General features: G+C 41.7%; 2 long non-coding RNA genes across 2 annotated transcripts; one reads left to right on the top strand and one right to left on the bottom strand.

The window, feature by feature from the left end:
• Positions 1-3,145: 3,145 nt before the first annotated feature.
• LOC310677132 lies at positions 3,146-16,526 on the bottom strand. The gene is made up of 4 exons (XR_014510949.1): positions 16,419-16,526; positions 14,277-14,383; positions 3,928-4,103; positions 3,146-3,261 (listed from the first exon to the last, which is right to left on the bottom strand). It is a non-coding gene; the product is annotated as an uncharacterized lncRNA (long non-coding RNA).
• LOC310677133 lies at positions 8,765-16,535 on the top strand. Its single transcript, XR_014510950.1, has 3 exons — positions 8,765-8,953; positions 12,361-12,459; positions 16,436-16,535. It is a non-coding gene; the product is annotated as an uncharacterized lncRNA (long non-coding RNA).
• The last annotated feature ends 5,119 nt before the right edge of the window (positions 16,536-21,654 follow it).

Raw genomic sequence — 21,654 nt, 5'->3', positions numbered from 1 at the left:
CTGACTCCTGCCCATCTTGCAGGGAGTCCTGTAAGGGTTAACCACCGGTAGGGGGAGCCCCATCGATGCAAACCAACTCGAGCTCCCCCTGGGTGGCTGACGGGGTTGTGGCATGGCCCTAGCCCAGCCCTGGGCTTTGGACAAGATCCACACACCCCGGATTCCTTTAACAGAATACCCTGAAGCTTGGAGGGGCAGGTGATGGCCACACCTCACCTCCCCCATCATAAGATCAACCAATGCCTAACCGCTAAACTTTACAAAGTTGTGATGATTGCTACGAGGTAGATGAAAATAAATGGCCCATGCCAATTTGCCAAGTGGAAAAATTCCTACCAGGCTCCTCAATGGCAACCAACCAAAGTCCATAGCAAGACCAATGTTGAAACCTGAAAATAGGGGGGGGGGCAGGCAGGAAATTGAGGAGGAAGCTCTCTGGCTCACGCCTCAGTTTAAATGGGGTCCGGCCACACCCCTCCCAGCCAGCGGACTGGCTGGCTGGACAATGACATGGCCGGGAACCTCCGGGTGACGCGGGACTTCGTCCCCCGCCCCAGAGGGGAGTGGGTGGCCACACGGTCCACTGCAACTCCTCCCCACTGGGAAGTGGAGTGGATTTATGTTATTTTGTGGTACCAAAAAACCGCCAAGAGTTTTTGACCATAACAATTTCTAAGGAAAGATAATATTGATATTTCCATCAGTGATGGGGCAGACACTTTTTGCCCTGACTGCAGCCTATCTGCAAAGGAAAAAACCAACCTGGTCTTTTATAGAGAATTTCGCCATTCCCCTGCTTCTCTAGATTTTTAAATGAGGATGCACAATATGACTAGATGCTACCAATTATCAGCTTCCCTTCTGGCTATATGGGCACCGAAGTACTTTAGCACCTGATAATTGGTTGAGTTCTTTCACCCATAATGTCATGCAGATGGTGTAAGGAGAATTTGTTGGTCCTCCAGGAGTGAGAAGTGGTTTCACCCCCACATTCATGTTAATACGTACAGAAAATTCTGCCAGACAAGGTTCAGATGTTCCAAAACGTGACTTGCTGAGACATAAGCAACCTACAAGGAGATCATCTTTAAAGTTATGCTTTTATAGCCTCAGACAAAATTCTATTGATACTCCCAGCTTGGCTGATGGAGTCTGGTCTGCATATCTTCTGCACACATTCTTTACTTCATAACATTATGTGACCTTCTATGCGTAGAGCAATTGCAATAGTTTAGAGGGATGGATGAAGAAGTAAGGTATGAAAGGAAGGGATGTTATGTGCACAGTGGGAATGGCACCAAAATAGGAACACTATACCAAGTTCCTTCCCATTACACAGCATTTCGAAATCCCTAACACAAGCTCCAACACCACCACTTAGGAAGCTTTTGCACCCTCATTCCATGTCATTGTGTACCAGTCTTGGGTGGGAAAATTTACACTGCAATGCTGAATCATGTAGTGAGCTTTCCTAAATGTTACGGGGCAGGATAGAGCTTGCCAGTGTGATGTCATTCTTGTCATTGTGCACACAACAGACATAATGTCTAGTCTCTGCTCTCGGGGTGAGGGGGTGCAAGGGATGAATCTATGTAAGATTTCTCTCTGAACAAAGGGCACTTGAAAAGCATGCAGAGAAGAAGCGCCATAATTGGAGAAGTCCTTCTCTAGTGTAATAAATGAGAAAATCGACTCTAACTTCACAACTCAGAGTTTCAACGTAATGCCAGAAGGGTTGCTTGGTCCCAAATGGACCTACCCAAACCTTATGAGATTCTTATTTGGGTGCCCTTGTGGGTGAGGTATGATTGATGGCTACTAGGAAAAGGACCTTCTCAATGGTGGGACTCTGGCTCTGTTCATTTGGCACCAGGAAATTTCTTCTTCTTTTGACTTTCCCAGGCTTTTTAATCTGGTTCAGGTATTGTCAGCTTTAGCTTTGTCGCCTTCTTTTATTCTACTTCTACATTTTTAATGATTGGCTTGCTTTGTTGCATGCATTTTAATTTTGCTTTTATTTGCCTTGCCAATATATAAACACCTAAGATATATAGATAAAATACAGAATAGCATAGAGGTGGGTGGGGTTTTTAAAATTCAGTATCCCTGACTTTGAGGCCCACTGCAAGCAGTAATGCCTTCTGTGGACAGCCACACAAAGGTTTGGGCACCTTGCCCTGTCATTGTGGACAAAAGTAGATTAATCTGGATAATAATTACTTCTGCAAGAGCATTTAATATATGCACCTTCCTTACAAGTTTGATATATTTAGCAGGGAAAGAGTTATGTGAATTTTAAACTAGTCAGATTGTTCTAGCACATCCCAGTGACATGCTGAGAACAGATAAAGTTGGGGGTGCATAATTCTTCAGCTAAGGCAGATGTACAGAATATATCACTTTATTACCTAGCAATAATAGGCATAATTTAGTCTCAGCTTTGATGTTAAAATGTGTCAGTAGCTTAGCTGTTCCGACAGCTGATAGCTTAATGCTTTTGGTTCATTATCATTAATTTTCAGTAATAGTCTTTTTCTCTGGCAGCATAATGAGATTTTTTCCCCCCACATCATTTAAAATAACCCCAAACCTCCCACTCCTAATCTAAAACTTCAAGCAGCTTCAGATTAAAGGCGGGAGAAAGCAGAATATCATAGTGTGAAAAGAGCAACGGTCCACATTTTGCAAACATTTCCAAACAGCAAGCAGGAAGCAAGCATCCGCATTCTAACAAGGATACTGCTTTAAAACGCCATTCCTTCACACCGCATTGTCATAAATAATGTGTTTTTCACACAGTTGGACAAACTGCAGTCATAAAGCCAAAGTGGAACCAATGTGATGCCAGATAATTTCCAAAATCGCTGGAGAGATAATAAATAGTTCCACATGCCGGACCTTATAGACACACAGGGAAAGCACTTGTGTGCTTGTATTAGTAATTATATTCACTGGCTCATGGGCCAATTCTGATCCCAGAATTGCTATTCCATAAAATATGACTTCAGTCATGATCGTAAGCACACTTAATTGCAAGCATTCATATAGAATTTACTTCCAAGTAAAGTTGTTAAGGGTGGGGCACTGCAATGTGATTTTAATTTACGCAGAGCAACACGCCAATATTTGGAGATAAGTGCTCGGCTCAGAAATTTATGACCAGGGTGTGTGTTTTCCTGTTTCCCACCTTTGCCAGTTGAAAGTGGAGACACACAGTGACTTACGGGCAGCAGGAGGTGATGATGACCAGAGCCAGAGCCACTGTGGAAGAGAGAGGAGATTTAACAAGGACGGCAACAAATAAGGGACAAAGCCAGCTGGAAACAAGGTATCAACAGCTCCCCAGTAAAGAACTGGTGCCAGAAACCTCCAGAACAGGAGTGGCCCTCCAGATGGGTGCTGCAGTTCAGCAACATCTGGAGGGCCAAAGATTCCCCACACCTGCTTCCGAGCATCACTGAAGCAGACAGGCTTTGACAGCTAGTGATGCGAAAGCTCCCTTGGCTTAGTTATCATAAGCTTGGTATTTGCAAGCTGCTTTTCAAAGATGTGCTTCCAGCCCTCAGAATCCCTTTCTCTGTAATGTTGGCACATGCAAGTTGATGGTGCCACACATGTGCACAGTAACATGTATTTCTACCACCATCTGCCCTGTGGGAAGGATCCTGAGAGCAGGAAGCAGGTGGAAACACCTCAGAATCTGCTTCAGCTGGACTTTCCTTCCCCACTCCCCTGCCCTTTCACAATGTCATCTTTCACCAATTGTCTGAAGAGGATTCTGGGAAAGAGATTTGTGAAGGAGAAGACCACTTGCCAGCTTCAGTTGGACTTCCCCCTTCTGGCTTCCAGAAGGCCTTTTATTACTAACTGTCCTGTGGGATGGATCCTGATTACTTGTTATGTATTTACTGACCACCATCAACTGACCTGTGGGAAGGGTTCTGGGCGAGTGAGAAAAGCAGGCAAAGATCAAAGCAGGCTTGATCTAGCTAGGCTGTCCCCTCCTTCTGTCCACAGCGCTATCTACCACCAGTTGTCCTGGTTGGTTATTGGTTGGTTGGTTGGTTAATCCATTGATATCCTGCTCTTCCTCCCAAAGGAGCCTATGACAAAGAAGCATTTGCAGAGCCCCTCTAGGCAGTTTACAGTCTAAAGCAATGGTGGCCAAACTCGGCCCTCCAGCTGTTTTGGGACTACAATTCCCATCATCCCTGACCACTGATCCTGTTAGCTAGAGATGATGGGAGTTGTAGTCCCAAAACAGCTAGAGGGCCAAGTTTGGCTGTCACTGGTCTAAAGCATTCCTTAAAAATACCCATAAAAGCAAACACTAAAAACAAATTAATAGGTTTTTAAAATAAAACAAAAAAGAAATACAATCACCAATTTGAAAATCATTCTACATAGTAAAATAGCATGCTAAAAAATTCTACACTTTAAATCATTAAGATTGCGTGCCTGGTTAGACTTGCCTAAAGCAAAAGTTTTCAGCAAGCACCAACAGTTCATCCGAGGTGCCTGTGTAATACCAATGGGCAGGGAATTCCAGAGGTGCTGCCACAATGAAGTATTGCAAATGCAAACTAAACATGGCACTGATAAAAGTGCCAGTTCCACAGATCAAAGCGGACAAGTGGGCATGGCAATCCTTCAAATTTAAGTTGCTTTTTCCCCCCAGTTGGTCTACTCAAAGCATGATTACATCTGGATACAACCCTATATCAACCCTATATTAAAATTGTGGGACTAGGTTTTCAACCACACAATATGCTCTTAAAATCAAGGAACTGTTGATTTGAGAATTTTAAATTGTGATAACCTTTATTTGGTGGTACCCCAACATCTCTCCTGTCAATCTAGCAGTTCGAAAGTGCGTCAAAGTGCAAGTAGATAAATAGGTACCGCTCCAGGGGGAAGGTAAACAGCGTTTCCGTGCTCTGGCCACATGACCAGTAAAGCGAGATGAGCGCCGCAACCCCAGAGTCGGTCACGACTGGACCTAACGGTCAGGGGTCCCTTTACCTGTACCCCAATATATTGCGTCTGAGGGGTGCCCCTTGTCCTTCCTAACCTTGTGCCAAGCGCTTTGGGCTATGTAGCTCAAGAAAAAGGACCAGGAGAAAACACCCTGTTTCTGAGCTCAGGCAGAGCCGGCTAGTAAAATTTTAGAGTGTATCTGTTTTCATTCACTCTTCAGCACCTTTGTACCTTCGGGCAAATCCCAGATCCCAGATATATATTTTGAGAAGTGGTCGCCACAGTGATGATGGATGCAACACACCCTCTATATATAGTACGACAACAACTGGGTGAGAAGTGACACAATTCTTTTACCACACATTGGACGCTATAAACTTTAACTTCAAGCAAATGCAAGCCGTAAAACACTAGTGATGGCTTTACCAGATGGTGCCGGCTGTAAGATTTTAATAGATATCTTTATTCTTTTAGGACATTTTCTTTATACACTTTCTCATAAATCTAAAACAAAAATACCTGCCTAGTGACCAGCAGGTCGTAGATGATCGATGATTTTACTATACCTTAGATGTAATAAACCATACATGGAGATCAGTGATATGTACAGTATTCATTCAAAGGCAGAATAGCAGGATTCTGGGTCTAGACTTTCATAAATTAAGTGAAGTAGAAACTTCTAAGAACATGGGTCAGTAGATTAATGTACTCTGGGTTTGCATAGCATGACTGGGCATGTGTTAACAGTGTGGCCATTACTCTTCTTGAAGGTTGCCAAGTAATACCACAAGGCTCACAATAAAAAGGAAAGCATGTGAGAAAATAAATCTGCTGGGGTTTTATCATTATTTTGGCTAATTATCTGTGTTTTATTAGTAAGGGTTAATGCCATTTTAGAAATCCCAGTTGAGATCTCTCTCTCTCTCCATTGCGAAGTTTATCTCATGCCCTAAACTTGGAAAAGCTTTTCAACATAATCTGACTTTTCTTTATTTATGCACTGGGGGAACTGAAGCCACTAACCTCATTGCCGACATGCTTAGATAAGGCGATTAAATTCTTATATCATGTCTGAAGAAACCAAAAAATGTATAGAATTTGCATGCTGAGAGTAATGTGTTATGCCCGAAAGCACAACTGGATGGAATAAAGATGGAATCACTTTTCTAATTAGTTAACAAACAGACATAAGATAGCATCTCTGTTACGGAAAGCATTTTAAATAGATGCTTAAATCCTAAGATTTCTGTGGTGGCACCTCTACTTTGGAATGCCCTCCCCAAAGAGATATGATTGGCTTCAATATTAATTACAATATTTTCAGAGACCTTCCTATTTGCCCCAGCATTTTAGATAACGTTTTAGTCAGGATTGCCTTCTCAGTTCCTCTGAGAACATTTCATGTTTTCACTCTGCTTTTTAATCTTGTGGCTTATTGGTTTATATACTTTATTCTTAAATTGTGTGATTAGTTTTCTTCACAGGGTTGTATCCCATCCTGGAATCTTCTGATGAAGGTTGAGTAAGAAATAAGGAATATATATATATACATGAGACAAATAATGGGATACGTAGTAAATTTCTGAAACCACAGCATTCAAAGGTTGGAAAGTTTGATGGCATTGCATAGCCTGTGGTGGCATTTGCAGTGTTGCCATGTAGAATTCTACGCACAACTTTTATAGAGCAGCACATGTTCCACATTCTAAACCGAAAGTGTCAATGGTACGATGTTGACCCAAGCTGTTCTCGTGGTCTGGTTTCTCATGCATCATCTTGTGGTGGAAGCCCATTAACTAGCAGGGAGTCGGAATGCATCTGCGGAGCTGCAGAAGCCTCCAGTTGTTTATCTATCTAACAGAGAATTCTTTTGACAAGCCCATCACTACTACTGGAAAGGAATGCTATATTTGTTTGGAATGGATATCGAGGTCAGACCTATTGGGAGGGCTTCATTTTCACCCCAGAGAGGGCTTTTGATGTTAGTGATACCCTTCAAACATAGTTGCCCTTGCTATGCAGAGGACAATCTTATTTCCTGAACGTGGTATCTTCACTCACTTGTACTTTCCCTGCAGAAAAAAAGCTTAAGTAATATATCCCCTAGGTGACTTTTATTAGCATGCAGTTAACCCTGCCATTAAGGATTTGATTCCTTTGTAACCCTCATCTAAAGTGCATGGAATTTACATTTAGGTATGGAAGTTGCTATACAGCTCTCAAACAAATGTGCTGCTGTTTCTCTTTATAGACAGTTATCATGGTAATCAACAAATAGGTATCCGTCCCCCATTTACTCTCATTCCTAGATGCAACAGTGAAGCAATGCATTTGGGACAAAAGTAATACCAATATAATTTAATAATTATACACAGTACAAAAGTCAGAAAGGAAGATCCTCAAAAGACGCTTCGGATGCTTTGTGTTCTGCTCAGAAACCAATCACCCTAAAGCTCCATAGAATCAATGGCAATTTCTTTCACCCAGTTTCCTGCATTCCAGATCAATGTGCTTCCCCCTGAAAACAGGAGGATGCAGGAATGAGACAGTCTCTTAGACCAGATGCACATTGTACATTTAAAGCAAATTCCCCACACATTGAAAGCGCATGACTTCCCCCAAAAAGATTCTGTGCATTGTAGGTTCCCCTTACCCAGAACAACACATCCCAATCTGCTTAACATGCTACAGGATGTTCGGGGGGTGCAGATGGGGGGGGGGTGTTGCATGCTTTGAATGTATGGTGTAGATCTGCCCTTCTACTTTGCTTGGATATGCATTTCTGAGCCTAGATGAAGGGACAATTTAAACAACATTCAGCACGTGGTTAGAGCTGTTGAGTTTTCGTTTTGCTCATTTTGAGCCATTCAATGAATACAGATGAAGACAGACAAAATAAAGCACTTCACACAACATATAGCTGTGGAATGAGGTTACCAATGACTATCTAACTTGATATTATCAACTGACTGGCACAAGCTTCCAGTGGATGGTATCCAAGTAAGTTTTACTCAGAATAGACCCATAGAAATTGACATTAATAAACATGAATAAGTTAGGTCCACTGAATTAAATGGAACTACTCTGAGTAGAAGTTATAACTAGAGATGCCAGAGATTAAATCTGGATTTTCCTACATCTAAAGCCCATGCTCTTCCATTGAACCACAATCCTCTTTTATGGCTGGGGCCAGTAACCTTTATTTCCCCTTCCAATGATCCTTGAATGTGGCAACTGGGGAAATGGAATTAACAAAAAGTGTGGGGAGAAACCAGAACAACTTTGGAGGCATGCCCAGAATAAGAAATTAATATAGGACTCTGCAACATGGTCCACCAGTCTTTGCAACTCACAGGAAACTTCAGGAGTCAAATATCTGTGGAAAGTGATGGTAGCAAATTTGGAAGTCACTGTCCTAACACATCCTGCTATGATATCTAATCTTTTGACTTTCCTATTTAACTTCCAGCTGGGTGTGTAGACAGTTAAAAATGAAGCGTGCTACTGATGCTTGCCAATATTGTCTTTGGGTCTCATTACAGCACAGCAATGCTCCACATAAAGCCGAACCCTTTTTCTCACTGGCAGCTACTTAACTATAACAAGACTCCATTGTCTGCCCTAGAAACATAAAACAAAAATTAAAAAGAAAGCCACCTGTAATCTGCCGGCACTCAAAGGAAATATAAGCTAAGGTACAGGGGGAGCAGAGATGCAATTCGCCTAACAGTCCAAATCAGAGAGGCATTTCATTTGCATTCCTTTTAAATGGTGGGACTTATATGAATACACCTCAAAGCATTCTGGTGGTCTGAAGAGACCAGGGATTTGCAGACTTTGCATCTGCTTTTGTTAAAAGAAAAAAGAAAAAGGTCTGTTTTGCTGCTATGGTGACAAACATGTCCAGGAAAACCTGAGGACAAACGCCACTACTTTACGTTACTTCAGTTGCAGAGTGACAAGTGTCAAGGAGAAGGTAAAATGATTAAGTCTCCCCTTTTTTTTAATTTTGTGAACTGCTTTCTGCTTTGGGAAAATATCAAATTGCAACAATCTGGTGAGGGAAAATATTAGAGGGGGAATAGCGACTTGCTTCTTGGGTTTATTTTTCTGTTAATCTAAGAATGTGTTCATTTCACTGGGTGGAATAGGAGAACATAACTACTTGCCAACGTCATTGTATATTTAGATTTAAAAAAGCAAATCAGATGGAAGTCATTAATATAATTTGGAAACAATAGCGATAGGTGTTTCATTTCTAGATTAACAGGGATGGGTAGCAGTTTTCATGTCCAATATTATCTTGGCAGCTGGAGACAAAATTAAAGTGAGGACTAAGGACTATTAGGGAACTTTTTTTGAAAAAGAAGAAGTGGGTATGTACTTTTGTTTTCAAATACTGGCATTTGCATTTAAGTTTAATTTCATGCTTTTCTTTGGCTCTCACTTCTTTCACATCTGTTCACAATACGCAAACACAATGTGCTGTTCTGGAACCATTTTAAGTTCTGGTAAGCTAAAATACATTGTTTTTTGCTGTCCATCATTAAATTCCTTGGAATCAATGTTTTAAAATAATGCATCGTCATGGACTGGTTGGACACAGAGGAATGGTGGGAAGAACGAGCTGGGGAACCCCCAAGCAGCGGCGTAGCTAGCCGCTCGGGTGTCGGGTGCGGCCCACGCGTCCTGCAGCCATGGGCAGGGCAAGCTGTCCATGGGAGCAGGGGGCCCTGTATGGAGACCCTCCACCACCTCCCCCTCAGCTGTAGGGCAGTGGAGGGAGAGGCAGAGGGCAGACGCAAGTCCCAACCTGCCATTTCAGGCAGCGCGGAACCTGCAGGCGCCCAAGGCACCACGTCACTCCCAGGAGAGACACATGGCTCAGGCACACTGCAGGCCCTGCGGTGTGGCGCCCAGTGCCAGCCATGTTTCATTACGTTTGTTGACTGAACTAAAAAGTTTCATGAGCCCATTTTTAAATTTAAAAAAAACCAAAACTCATTTTTTGGTCATTTTGTCATTCCCCTCAGTGATGACACCCAGGTCGGACCGCACCCCTCGCACCCCCCTTCCTCCGCTACTGCTCCCAAGGGAAGAAAATTCAAAGCCCGGGGAGTGATGGAGGGCAAACCTGTCACCTATATAGAGTATAACTGTATGCAGGATTGTAGCTCGTGACTGGCACTCTGTCCTAGAGACACTTTATGCTAGTTAGAAATGAGGGGAGAGGAATCAGTGGGTGAAGGGCAGCCGGCAGGAAGTAGCTGCACCACAACCTGGCTTCCCATAAACTACATCACTTTGAGAGGAGAAAGGTGGTGAGGAGTTTGGTGCAATGCAGGTGCAGTGTTGGGAGCCCCTGATTGGCTCCGCTGTTGTGCCAAACTCACTACTGCCTCTTCCCCCCTGGGGAAGCACATTGATGCCGATAACAGGAGACCAGGTGTGCAGCAGTGTCCCTGCCCACCAACTGCTCCTCAAGTACCCATGCTGGAGTCCCATTCTGATTAATGGAGCTCAGTGAGTAATGACTAACTTTTCACATTGATTTCAATAAGGCCTATGTGTGGCTTACTTGGTCCAGATCCAGTCCAAGAGAAATGAATCTGTCGACCATCTGCCTATTTTATTCCACAAATGATCAGATGTGTGATTTGGTTAAAAATGGGGTAGTCACATTAGCTATTTTCTTTGGCCACGTATCCTTGAAATCCAGTCTAGAAAATGAAGACCATAATCTAGCTAACTTAAGTTCTTTTCCATTGTGGGAGACATTTAAGCATGTGTTTCAACTCTCTCGCTGAACTCAATGAGAGTTAAAATATTGGCTGGACTATGCCCAATATATGCTTGTCCATGGATAGTTTAGCATAGCTATTTCTGTTTCCATTGAACCATCACATGTCAGCTTTGTCTGCAATTGAGAATTTCTAAATAATTTTTTTTTAAAAAAAATACTTTGTTGTTGTTTCTATAAACCTCAAAACACATTGTTTGGTTTCAGTTTCAGTTACTGGCAAATGTTTAAGAGTGGTTTGAATTCAGTCTGATCAAATTTCTGGTACTCATTGCTTGCATGAGCGTTTTCAAAATTACTGATGGAATTGTTGGTATTGATTGCCGCTTGAACAATAGTGTGTGTGTGTGTGTGTGTTCATGCTCCACTTTTATCCAATTAGAGCACATATTCTTCACATGTTCTGAAAACACAATGGATTTGTACATGTGATAAAAATAATTGTTCTGTCATTCTCTATGAACCATTTGTACAATATTTAAATCATTTCCAAAGACTGTTGCTCTGTGAAAAAGCAACAGCCTTTGGAAATAATTTACAGTGCATGTGAATCAGATCAAAATGTACCACACTCTTTCAGTTTGATGCTGCAAATTTAAGCAAATAAGGAATGTGATTTGGTAAAATATATTTTTTGTTAACTGATACAGATTTTGTGATATTAAGGAGTTAATGTTCATAAATATTAATAAAACTATATCGGTTCTCATGGCACAAGATTAGACCATAATGTTTTCTCAGATCAGCTGATTATATAAACAAAGCACTCACTCTTTCTGGTGCCTTCTTTTGTTTCATGCGTTGTCATTCTTAATTTTTTATTATGGCTGTTGGAAGACAAGTTTTTTGATAAAGAGAGGGGGATGATGGGAGCTCAAAAAATAGAGTTTGTAATCTGGCTGCAGGGTAAGTGAATGACTGGCAGGGAGGCATTTGGAGTGGGTCAGATCCTTTCAAAATTTCATGGGGGATGGAAATCCATTCATTTCTGAAGAATTGTCTAGAAAAGTTTGGAAAGAACAAAGCCATGCCAAATTGAGATTGGGAGAAATCTCTCATCACCATTCACAACATGAAATTGAAAGATGGCCCATTCTCATCTTATCACATTCCTCAACAGTTAGTCCTCACAGAAGCCAAGTATTATTCAGTTCTTTTCCTGCCCCATCTATATTTAGTTTCAATTTTCAGAAAATACCAATGTAATTAAGAGAACGAGCAAGATGCTTGAAGTCCCCTCTTCAAATCACAACATAGCCACAAAATCACTGGGTGGCCTTAGATAAGTTTCTGCTCCTCATATATGGATAAAATATCTTGGCCTATCATACAAGATTGTTGTGAAAATTACTGAGATACTTACATGGAACATTCTGAGTACGTATGAAAAAGGCACTAAGTGTATTATTGTTGACCTCGCAAATTGAAATATCTACTATATTCAGAACACATACAAAGAGAAATAACAAGCAAGCACATTTCTTGGTGAAGCACATTTCTGGGCTCGGGGGGGGGTCATATACAGTGAGAAGAATAACAATTTAGCTAAGTAAACTGGAATTGTTTTTAAATATTATTGACAGACTGATAAAGCCAGCAGGCATGGAACTTGGTCGAAAGAACAATAAAATCCCTCGCCTCCCAATTGTTTTTCCTTGCTCTACAAGGTCCAGAGCCAACAGGTTGGTATGTTCATAAGGATTCAATCTAGTTCTGAGCACAGTGGGGAGTTTACTTGATGGCTCTTTGAACTGAGATTAATAGCTTAGCTAACCCTTTTTGATCCTGCCATTTTGAAATGCTTTTAGGAATAGCCGATTGAACCCTTTTCCCCGCATAGGCCTCACTTACCTTTTACTTCATCATGGCTTTCACTTGCTTCATTTTTATGATTAAAAAAGCATGGCTCTAGCAAGGTTTGGAAATGACAGCATATGATTTCTGTCTTCTGTTTGTGCCATACTGCCGCCTTAAATACTTTAGTGGCCAATCATGTGCAAAGTTGTTATTTCTAAACTATAACACCATGAATCCCCCTCTAAACAGAAATGGTCAGACCAGAGGTCACCCTTGAGCAGTTTGATTTGGCTCCCTTAACGTTTTGAAACAAGCATGGAAACTAATCAAAAGTTTTCTCAATCTACGTGTGTTCATGGCTTTCAGCCACCGACTGGGACTAGGAGCTGATGGTGCTGTTACCGTATCCTGGTTTTAAAAATGCACATGGAAAGCAACAAATATACAGAAGATATTAATGACAGAGGACTCAAACAAGAATACTTCATAGGGAAATCGCAGTGCTGACCCATCTGTTTCCATTGATCAGCCTCAGATCTATCATTCTGAAATTATGAAGACAGGCATGAATGAGAAGAACAAGGAATGATGGCAAGATAATTCTACATTTGATCTTAGCTATAAAGCTGTGAAGGAATTAATGACATCAGGTAAGGACAGAGCTGAGCAATAACCTCCCAGCAGCAGTGTTGCTGCCACTCACCGGGAGAAGGAGAAGTGGTTAGGTCAGGGCTGTACAGGTCCATCGATAGGAGGACCAGATTGGCTCTGCTGATGTGCTTGTTCATCCTGAACTCACTGCTTCCCCCATCCTGGCAAGCAGTGGAGAAGAATGGTTCACTCTGACTCCAAGAATGAATCATTTGACATTAAAGTCCATTGAAAACTGACTTCAAACGGCATAATAGTCAAACTGGTGTCCCTTATAAGGAACAAGCTCCTGGCAAAGTTTCTGACCATTCTCCATCAATAAAAAAATCATAAAATGAAAGGGAGATGGTAGGAGAGGGTGGGAGAGAGATCAACCTAAAGGTGGGATAAAATAGCTATTGAAGTTTCAGATTTCCCTCCCACCAAATATCTGCATTTTTGATATCTACTCTTTTGAAAACACTGCATAGCATGGGCATACATAATATGATCTGTAGGTGAATCTGAAGCACTTCTCTTTCCAGCCAGATAATGGGATGTTGGTTCTTAAAATGCCTTTCTGATCTCTGTTTCTTCAGGGTTTCCATATTTGCTTAGAGAGTTATCTTGCAATAAAAGCCGGGGGGGGGGGGGGAAGCTTCAATTATGTGTACTTACAATCAGGTTTGGGAAGAGTTAAAAGCCTCTTCTCAGATAATGAGATGATGGTCATTGTTGATTTAAAACACTCTTAGCAGGTATGCAGTAGACTTTAGAGTTTTGATGTTTGAAAGGGCTTTTCAAAATGAAGGTGATGATCAACTAGGCATGAATTGGTATCTGCTGTTTTTCATTAACCTTTTTGCCAAGGTCAAGAATTCACACAGACTTGAACAATTATTTACAATATCGATAAAACTCAATCCATTCAGAAAGTGGTGCCTGCACTCTAATTTCCATCCCTTAGCAGTACTAGCAGGTTGCCAAATCTGGTTAGGAATGTACTACTATAATCTCTCTCGATTCCTGATTGACTTAGATCATTCATGTAAGTAATGAAGAAAAAAAATACCTTCACTCTAAGTTGACTTTGCTTGCCCTCGATGACAAAACTGACTGGCTTGTAGCACCATGGCATCACCATTTTCACTGCATAGTCTCTGATCAGCTGTGACCACTCTGTGAGTAATGGAGGTAGGAGAAAGAAGAAAGAAGTCCTAACCAATAGTATTGTTGTTGTGTTAAAATTTGTATACTGTACTGCCCTTCATCTGAAGATCCCAGAGCATTTCACAGCAGAAAAAGTACAGAAGTGGCAAACAGAAACAAGAGCTAGAATGAACCATGGCACTCAACGGGATTGCAAAACATGAAAATATTTGGTGTAGCCTGTTATCGCAACAATGTAATGTACCAAACTTTCTCATAAACAGGAATTAATATATGCTTTCCCATAGATGCTGGCTATGAATTTAAAGAGGATCATACACTAAACATTGCACACTCCTAACTAGGTAATTTGCTTTGTTAGGAAGAGCCACAATCACCAAACCAGCAACTCAATTCATAAACTTTATTTGATGATTTGAAATGAGGGAATTGATAAAGGTAGTAGCAAGTGGTGGAGCAGAAACAACAACCCAGGGATGATAAATGAACTTGGAAATCACAGCATAAGACAAAGACAGAGACTGTCAAATAGTGTCTTTAGCTGCTATTATTCACATGTTTCCAGATATAGGTAAAGGTAAAGGTACCACTGCCCGTACGGGCCAGTCGTGTCCGACTCTAGGGTTGCGTGCTCATCTCGCTCTAGAGGCCGTGAGCCGGCGCCATCCAAAGACACTTCCGGGTCATGTGGCCAGCGTGATGAAGCTGCAGCTGGCAAGCCAGCACCAGCGCAGCACACGGAAACGCCGTTTACCTTCCCGCTATAAAGCGGTACCTATTTATCTACTTTGCACTTAAGAGTGCTTTTGAACTGCTAGGTGGGCAGGAGCTGGGACCGAACAACGGGAGCTCACCCCGCTGCGGGGATTCGAACCGCCGACCATACGATTGGCAAGTCCTAGGCACTGAGGTTTTACCCACAGCGCCACCCGCGTCCCTTTGCTGGCATGCTAATCTGAAGCTGTTTCCAGATATATCACACTTCAATACAGCAGTGATAGAGGAAGCAGGGGCGGTTGCAAAAATTGTGTAGATGACTGCTCTGCCGTCTTTCCTTTCCCTCTTCCAAGAACAGGAACATTGTATGCTACATGATCTAGCTGGCCAAAACCAGGAGGAAGCCCTTCAGAAAACAGCCATCAAGAGGGAGGAGAGGGAATTTAAGGGTTATGAGATGGTTGGAGTGGAGAGCCTTCTGGCAACAGGCTCTAGACTGTGGGTTGACTATAGTGCTCAGCTTCAGATTAGCATGCCAGCAAATCTGGCTGTCCGGCAATGCTTAGCAATAAATAGATACCTCTACCTTGGTTGTTGTCTTTTTACATGATCAGACCCTATCTGTCCTTTCTGTTGCTCAGTGTAGATAGCATCCTTCAAACTGGTGTTGCTCACTATAAAAATATGCAGTCAGGATACTTGATAGTAGATTAAAAGCAAATGAAATTAAAACTATAAAAACCCACATCTCTGATATCTTTGAATCTTAATACACTCCCTGCGTTACATCCCCTCCGCAAATATTTCTATACAAGACACATTTTTCATCATGAGTAAGTGCTTTCAGATTTGTTGCTAATTTTTATATTTCTCTATCCCCCCCAAGTGCAACATGATCCACACCACATAGCACCGAAGCCCCTGATGCTAAGGCAAACCTCAGCTTAGGCGAGTAGTTGGGGTCCAAAAATGCAAAACAAAAAAAAGAAAGAGTAATGTTTAAAGGAGACAGCCAGACACATGCGGTGAGCAATGCAATTAAAGTGGAAAGAAACTCTGTGCACCATCACAGAATAATTGCTCAAGGGGTTTTGTGCTTGCCTCACCCTTTCCCAGATGCAGATGCATTACCATAATACAACTTTTTAAAAAAATAGTTTGCGGGCACATGAATAGCAGCAATAACATGATCAACACATCCTAAGAAGGGATTGGGTGGGGAAGGAGAAAAAACCAGGAAAGAATTGTCGCAGCTAAGTACCAAAGAAAACAAGGGCTGAGATACATTTCACTGAAATTTGGGGATCCATCTATCAAAGCAACTCACCCTGTTTTCTTTTTCAGGAATGTCATGCGACTGTAGAGGCACTCAGTTCACATAAGGTTCAGTGACTGAGAAACTGGTCCAGGATCAGCACAACACAGAAGCATCTAGACGAACCAGTGTGATGATTTACAAATTCAGTACATCGCAGTTGTGATCTGGACAAACGGTGAAGCATTTGTCTGGTTAAAGCATTCCAAAAGCTACCAAAAAAGCCAATTGCTATCAGGTTTAACACATCAAAAAGAGTTGCATGAATTGGTTAGGTTTCCTGTGGATGGTTTCATTAGCCAGCAGCCTCCTTTTCCATACTTATTCTTTTTTATATAGATTTTTGCATTCATGTTGGTTTTGTGACACTATTACAGCACAACTATGGAAGCAAGGTTCAAGCATATTCCCATCAATGAAAAATCCTGCCCCGATCCCAAATAGCCCTTCATGAAGAAAAAAGAAAAAGAGATGGGGAGTTTCCAAATGACCTGTTTATTGAACATTAATCCTAATTTGTTTTGGGAGATGCAAGACTACATGGGCCATTTGATAAGCATTCATTATAATTTGTTTGCGAGGATGTTCAGTAGCCCTGCATCAGAACAGGCTTTTCAGTGATTTTCCCCACCACCTATAGCAAAAATCTGATCTCATGAGAAAGCGAGTTAGGACAACCTGAATTCGCAGGAATGTGATTTAATTCTGCCCCAAATAGCAACAGTTTGGAGGTGCCCATAGAGAAGAAAATAAAATATAGTAAACTAGATAGCATAATGGCAGGGGAGATGTCTTACCTTTCAGGTGTGCTGCACAGTGGATGAGGGAAGGAGAGGATGAAAGGACACAAAGGAAGCAGATGGGGGAGAAGACCTAAGTGCCTTTGATGGAAGACTTAGAGGGTTTGGCACAAAGTTTGTGATGTAAGATGGCAATCCTAGCTGATAGCATGGTGGAGGAAATACATGTAACATGAGAAACTGGATAAAATAAACTCTGGAAAATATCTAACAAGTTTCTTTAAAGACCTTGGTTGCCAAAAATCCATTTAGGACATCTCATTGACCCATTTACAACATTAAGTTCCTATCCAGGAGCAACAACAAGGAAGCTTTGAAGTCCAACAAGGATATGAGGAACCCATATCTTAATTCTTTCCCACAAAAAAATTAATGATTTATAAACTGGAAGTGGCAATGGAAATGGAGTAGTGGGAAGTGGAATGGCAATATGCAGACAAACAGGGGAAAGTACCTTGATTCAGACAATTGGTCTGTGTACCCCAATATTAGCAACAATAACTGGCGGCAGCAGCTTTCCAGGATTTTTCAGGCCTACAAGGAGATGCCAGGAACTAAAAAAGGACCTTTTTGCATGTAACACATGTGGTATACCGCTGAGCTTTGTTCCCTCCACAGACCCACCCTCTGTTGCAGTTGTTCATATGGAGACAGGGGAATGCTGTCCAGATTGTGAACTGGCAACCCTTAAAGGTTAGGGGAAAGCGCCATCTTGGTGTGTGGCCCTGGCAACAAGATCAACTGCTTTACAGACTCCCCAATCCATCCCTTGACTGGAGGATAAGTCTTTATTCTTTGGACCCCATTGGAGCTCAGTGGATATGCGCCACACTACTGTACTTTTGTCTGTTATTGATTTCTCCCCCATCTCCATTAACAATGGAGGCCAGGCGTGCCAACTTGAATAAAATATTGTGAGGTCTTACCCCACATAATCGATCACATGACGCAGTGCGCACACACCATTTGAATGGGAATGCCCATCAACTTTGTGGGGGCTTGGCCTCCTCAAATATTCCATTGTGGGGGCCGAAGCCCCCACAGCCCCTAAGTTGGCTCCTATGATGGAGGCAGAACCACAGGAGACATTAGTAGATCCAGTACTAGCATCTGTTTCTGAAGTTTTAAACAATTATCTCCAACAACCAGCAGAAATATTAGGCACTGTGTTGTATGAAGTGGGTTTGGACTGTGTTCAACCCACCAGATTGGTTTGGAAATAATGCAACCATTCAGTTTGAAACTGATTAGCTTAAATCTCATTTTAAATCCATACTCTCTCCCCCCCTCCCCAAGTTGGAAACACTTGAGTCAAAAGCACCTGGGGGAAACTCTGATACTTCAGAAGGATCGTTGGATCCAGTCTGTTGTTGCTCATTCCTGTATGTAGCATTCATTCACCTGGCATGATCAAATTCCAAATAGCCTTGGAAATGAAAAGGAAAACAAAGTGAAACTTGTTTCTGTTGACCTTAGGTGATTTTGATAGATACTGATGGTGTTTTCCTCAAAGGCCCATAATGTAATACTAAAAACCAATATACATCAAGTTAAGTACTGCAGCTGTAAAGATCTTTCATGGAATAATCCTGTTGAACTCAGTGACATGGCTCAGAAGTAAATTTATTTTGTGGCTGTGTAGCCTCTGCTTTTGGGGCTACTTGAGCCCAGACTGAACCCAGGTACCCATTTCATAAAGAGCTTTTAATAAAGAAGAAAGTTGCCCTAAACATATTAAGTGTGCTTTACTCACATTGCCGAGCTACAACATCTGGGCTGCATCACCCACATCTGTGATGCAGTAACTTCCGGACAGGCTAGGAGCTCCATCATCTGTTTCTTTAAAGCAGGGGAAGGAAATCCTCAGTTTGTAAACAAATAGCTGAAGGTCCTTCCAAGCTGGAATTAGACAAATCAAATAGCTGATTACTTATCTATTATCAGTGTTAGGGGATGGGGAACCTGAGACCCTCCAGATGTTGTGGGACTACAACATCTCCCTGTCATCCCTGACCATTTGCCATACTGGCTAGGGGTCATGGGAAGTGGAATCCAACAACATCTGGAGGCCTACAAGTTTCTCTTCCCCAGTTCAAGGCATACAGATATCCTAGAGGTTGCGTAATAGGCTAGTGTTGGATGGTTCATACCATCCCTGCCATATACATGGCAGAAAAGTGTGGACATTTGCAGGCACCCATCACATTTGTAATGTAGCATGTGATGCAGTTCATTCTTCATATATGCATGATCCTTGCTTGTAAATATTTGCATTCACCACCATGACAAACGGAGGGGTTATTCTGATAAGTGTGAGCTGGTCTGATATTACTACCATTGTTGCTGTTATTTGTCAGGTGCTTAATAGTGGGCTGTACAATGACTAAAATGGAGCAATTACCTTCTGGAGCAGGTATCCAAATTAGTCTACGAAACCATATTTTCTTCCTAACAGCTCAGAATCAGTCATTAATTACAGGTCTACAAAAACAGTTTTAAAGTTTAATATCTTTTTTTATGGGCTTCTTGAGCCTGCTGAGATAAAATAATACACACTTATATCGATGTAGAGTCAAATGCGTCTGGTGAGTTGATTTTTTTTTTTTAATGGCATATACTTTAAATTCAAAGAATTCCATTTCTCTGCAGTCAGAATTACAGTTCATAGTCTATTTTATATGTGGATAATGTCTCCTCATTAATTTTTCAAACTAAATATGACCTGAGAATCATATTAAATTATTTGATTCATGGGCCTCTTTATGAAATAAGATTTTTAAAAATTATTATTAAGACTTCAACCTGTATTTTTTGAGTGCAAGTTTCAAAACTTACTCATGAAAAAATGATTCGATATAATTAGTATTAATTCCGAACTATTACATGCATTAGTATTAGTCTCAACAGATTTGTTCAGTAGAAAAACACTAAATTAAACCAGAAACATACCGAACTGGGGCTGTAATAGAAAATAAGAAAGCTTCCTTAAGATTCCAATCACTTCACTCAATAATTGTGAGTTAGCTACAGTGCTGGTTCATACATTCAGACATTCCATATATATATCATACGGAGAAAATACATGATAATGCAGAAAAAATATGGGACTCTGCAGTACAATAGTGTCTATTAAGCATACTCATAAGATGGCATTTAGCTCTAGGACACAAACAAGGGTTATAATGCTTACATAAGACCACACAAGCACATCCTACCTCTGGTTTACCAATGTCAAGAAAACCACAACACACACAGTAGAGATCCATACGTTTTAGGGATATACTCCAAATTACAAAGAGAATCAGAATGATTTGGGTAGGTTCTTATGTTTCCAAGTTGGGTGGTACCATGAACGAAGTGGATCATGGTAGTTCAGGGACTCCCTGAGCTTTTTTGGCCTTAGCTGTCCAAAACATACACAACCATTTCACCCAGCCAATCCAAGAAATGAGACCAATTAGAATAGAGAAGCAAACAAAGTTTAAGATGGGAAAGAGGAGAGGGGGGGAGTTTCATTTTGATTGACAGGTCTAGCTTTGTATCGCACTGAATTATTTCCCCAGGGCACTCCAATAGAGTGATTTGAATAAAGGATTTAAAACTGTCCCCTTGCCCTCACATAAAGCAATTCCTGTCAGGGCTGCACTTAGGAGGAATGGTGGGAGCCTCCCTCTCCCCTTGCGCCTGAGGAGGATCCTGAATCTTCCCAGGAGCAGGAGGACAGTATAGATTTGGAACAGTGGTTTGCAGAGGGACATAGTTCAGAAGGCAGAAGCTGGGAAATACCGGACAGGGAACAGCTAGGAGAAGATGCACTAGGAGAGAGAGGGTTAACAGATTCAATGTCTCTGGAAAGTATCCATCTGCTCAGCCCAAGGTCAAGAAGAACTGATAAGTTGACAGCACAGTGGTTATGAGATCAGGTTACAAGATGCGGTAGTGACATGGGTGACTAGGGAGGAAGTGAGTGGAACCCTTAATTGGGAGCACCACCATTCCAAGGAAGGAATGTTTTGTTCTCTTGCTGTGATCATTAAAGTGCCTGGTAAGAAGACTCATTTTCCTTTGTTCTGCTTAACTATTGCCAAAGGGGGGAGAAAGCCGATTCCCTGAAGCCTGACAATTCCTTCCCTTGTGCAAGTCACTGGAGTGATCTTCACTGTATTCCAAAAATCTGTGAAAGGCAGAAGCCACTTGCACCAATGACCCTTGGAGTAACAGGGCCGTTTCTGAGAGGATGGCATTTTTCCCAATCTCAGTCTTTCCTGGAGATCCATGGTCTTTTGTCCACCAGACTCTTCTCCCATGCAAGTCAACAGAGTTCTCTCTCTTTCACAGAGACAAGGGATGGTATCTCCTCCCAATATCAGTAGGGAGCAGAACCCATCAACAGCCCTCAGGGCGACAGAGTTATTTATTAGTGGTGACATTTCACCCACCCCATTTTT

This window comes from Podarcis tiliguerta (genome assembly GCF_965153285.1).
Source record: "Podarcis tiliguerta genome assembly, chromosome: 4".
In the NCBI taxonomy this organism is placed as follows: Eukaryota; Metazoa; Chordata; class Lepidosauria; order Squamata; family Lacertidae; genus Podarcis; species Podarcis tiliguerta.
Note: the sequence above shows the minus strand (reverse complement) of the source record. Positions and strands in the feature narration are given on the sequence as shown.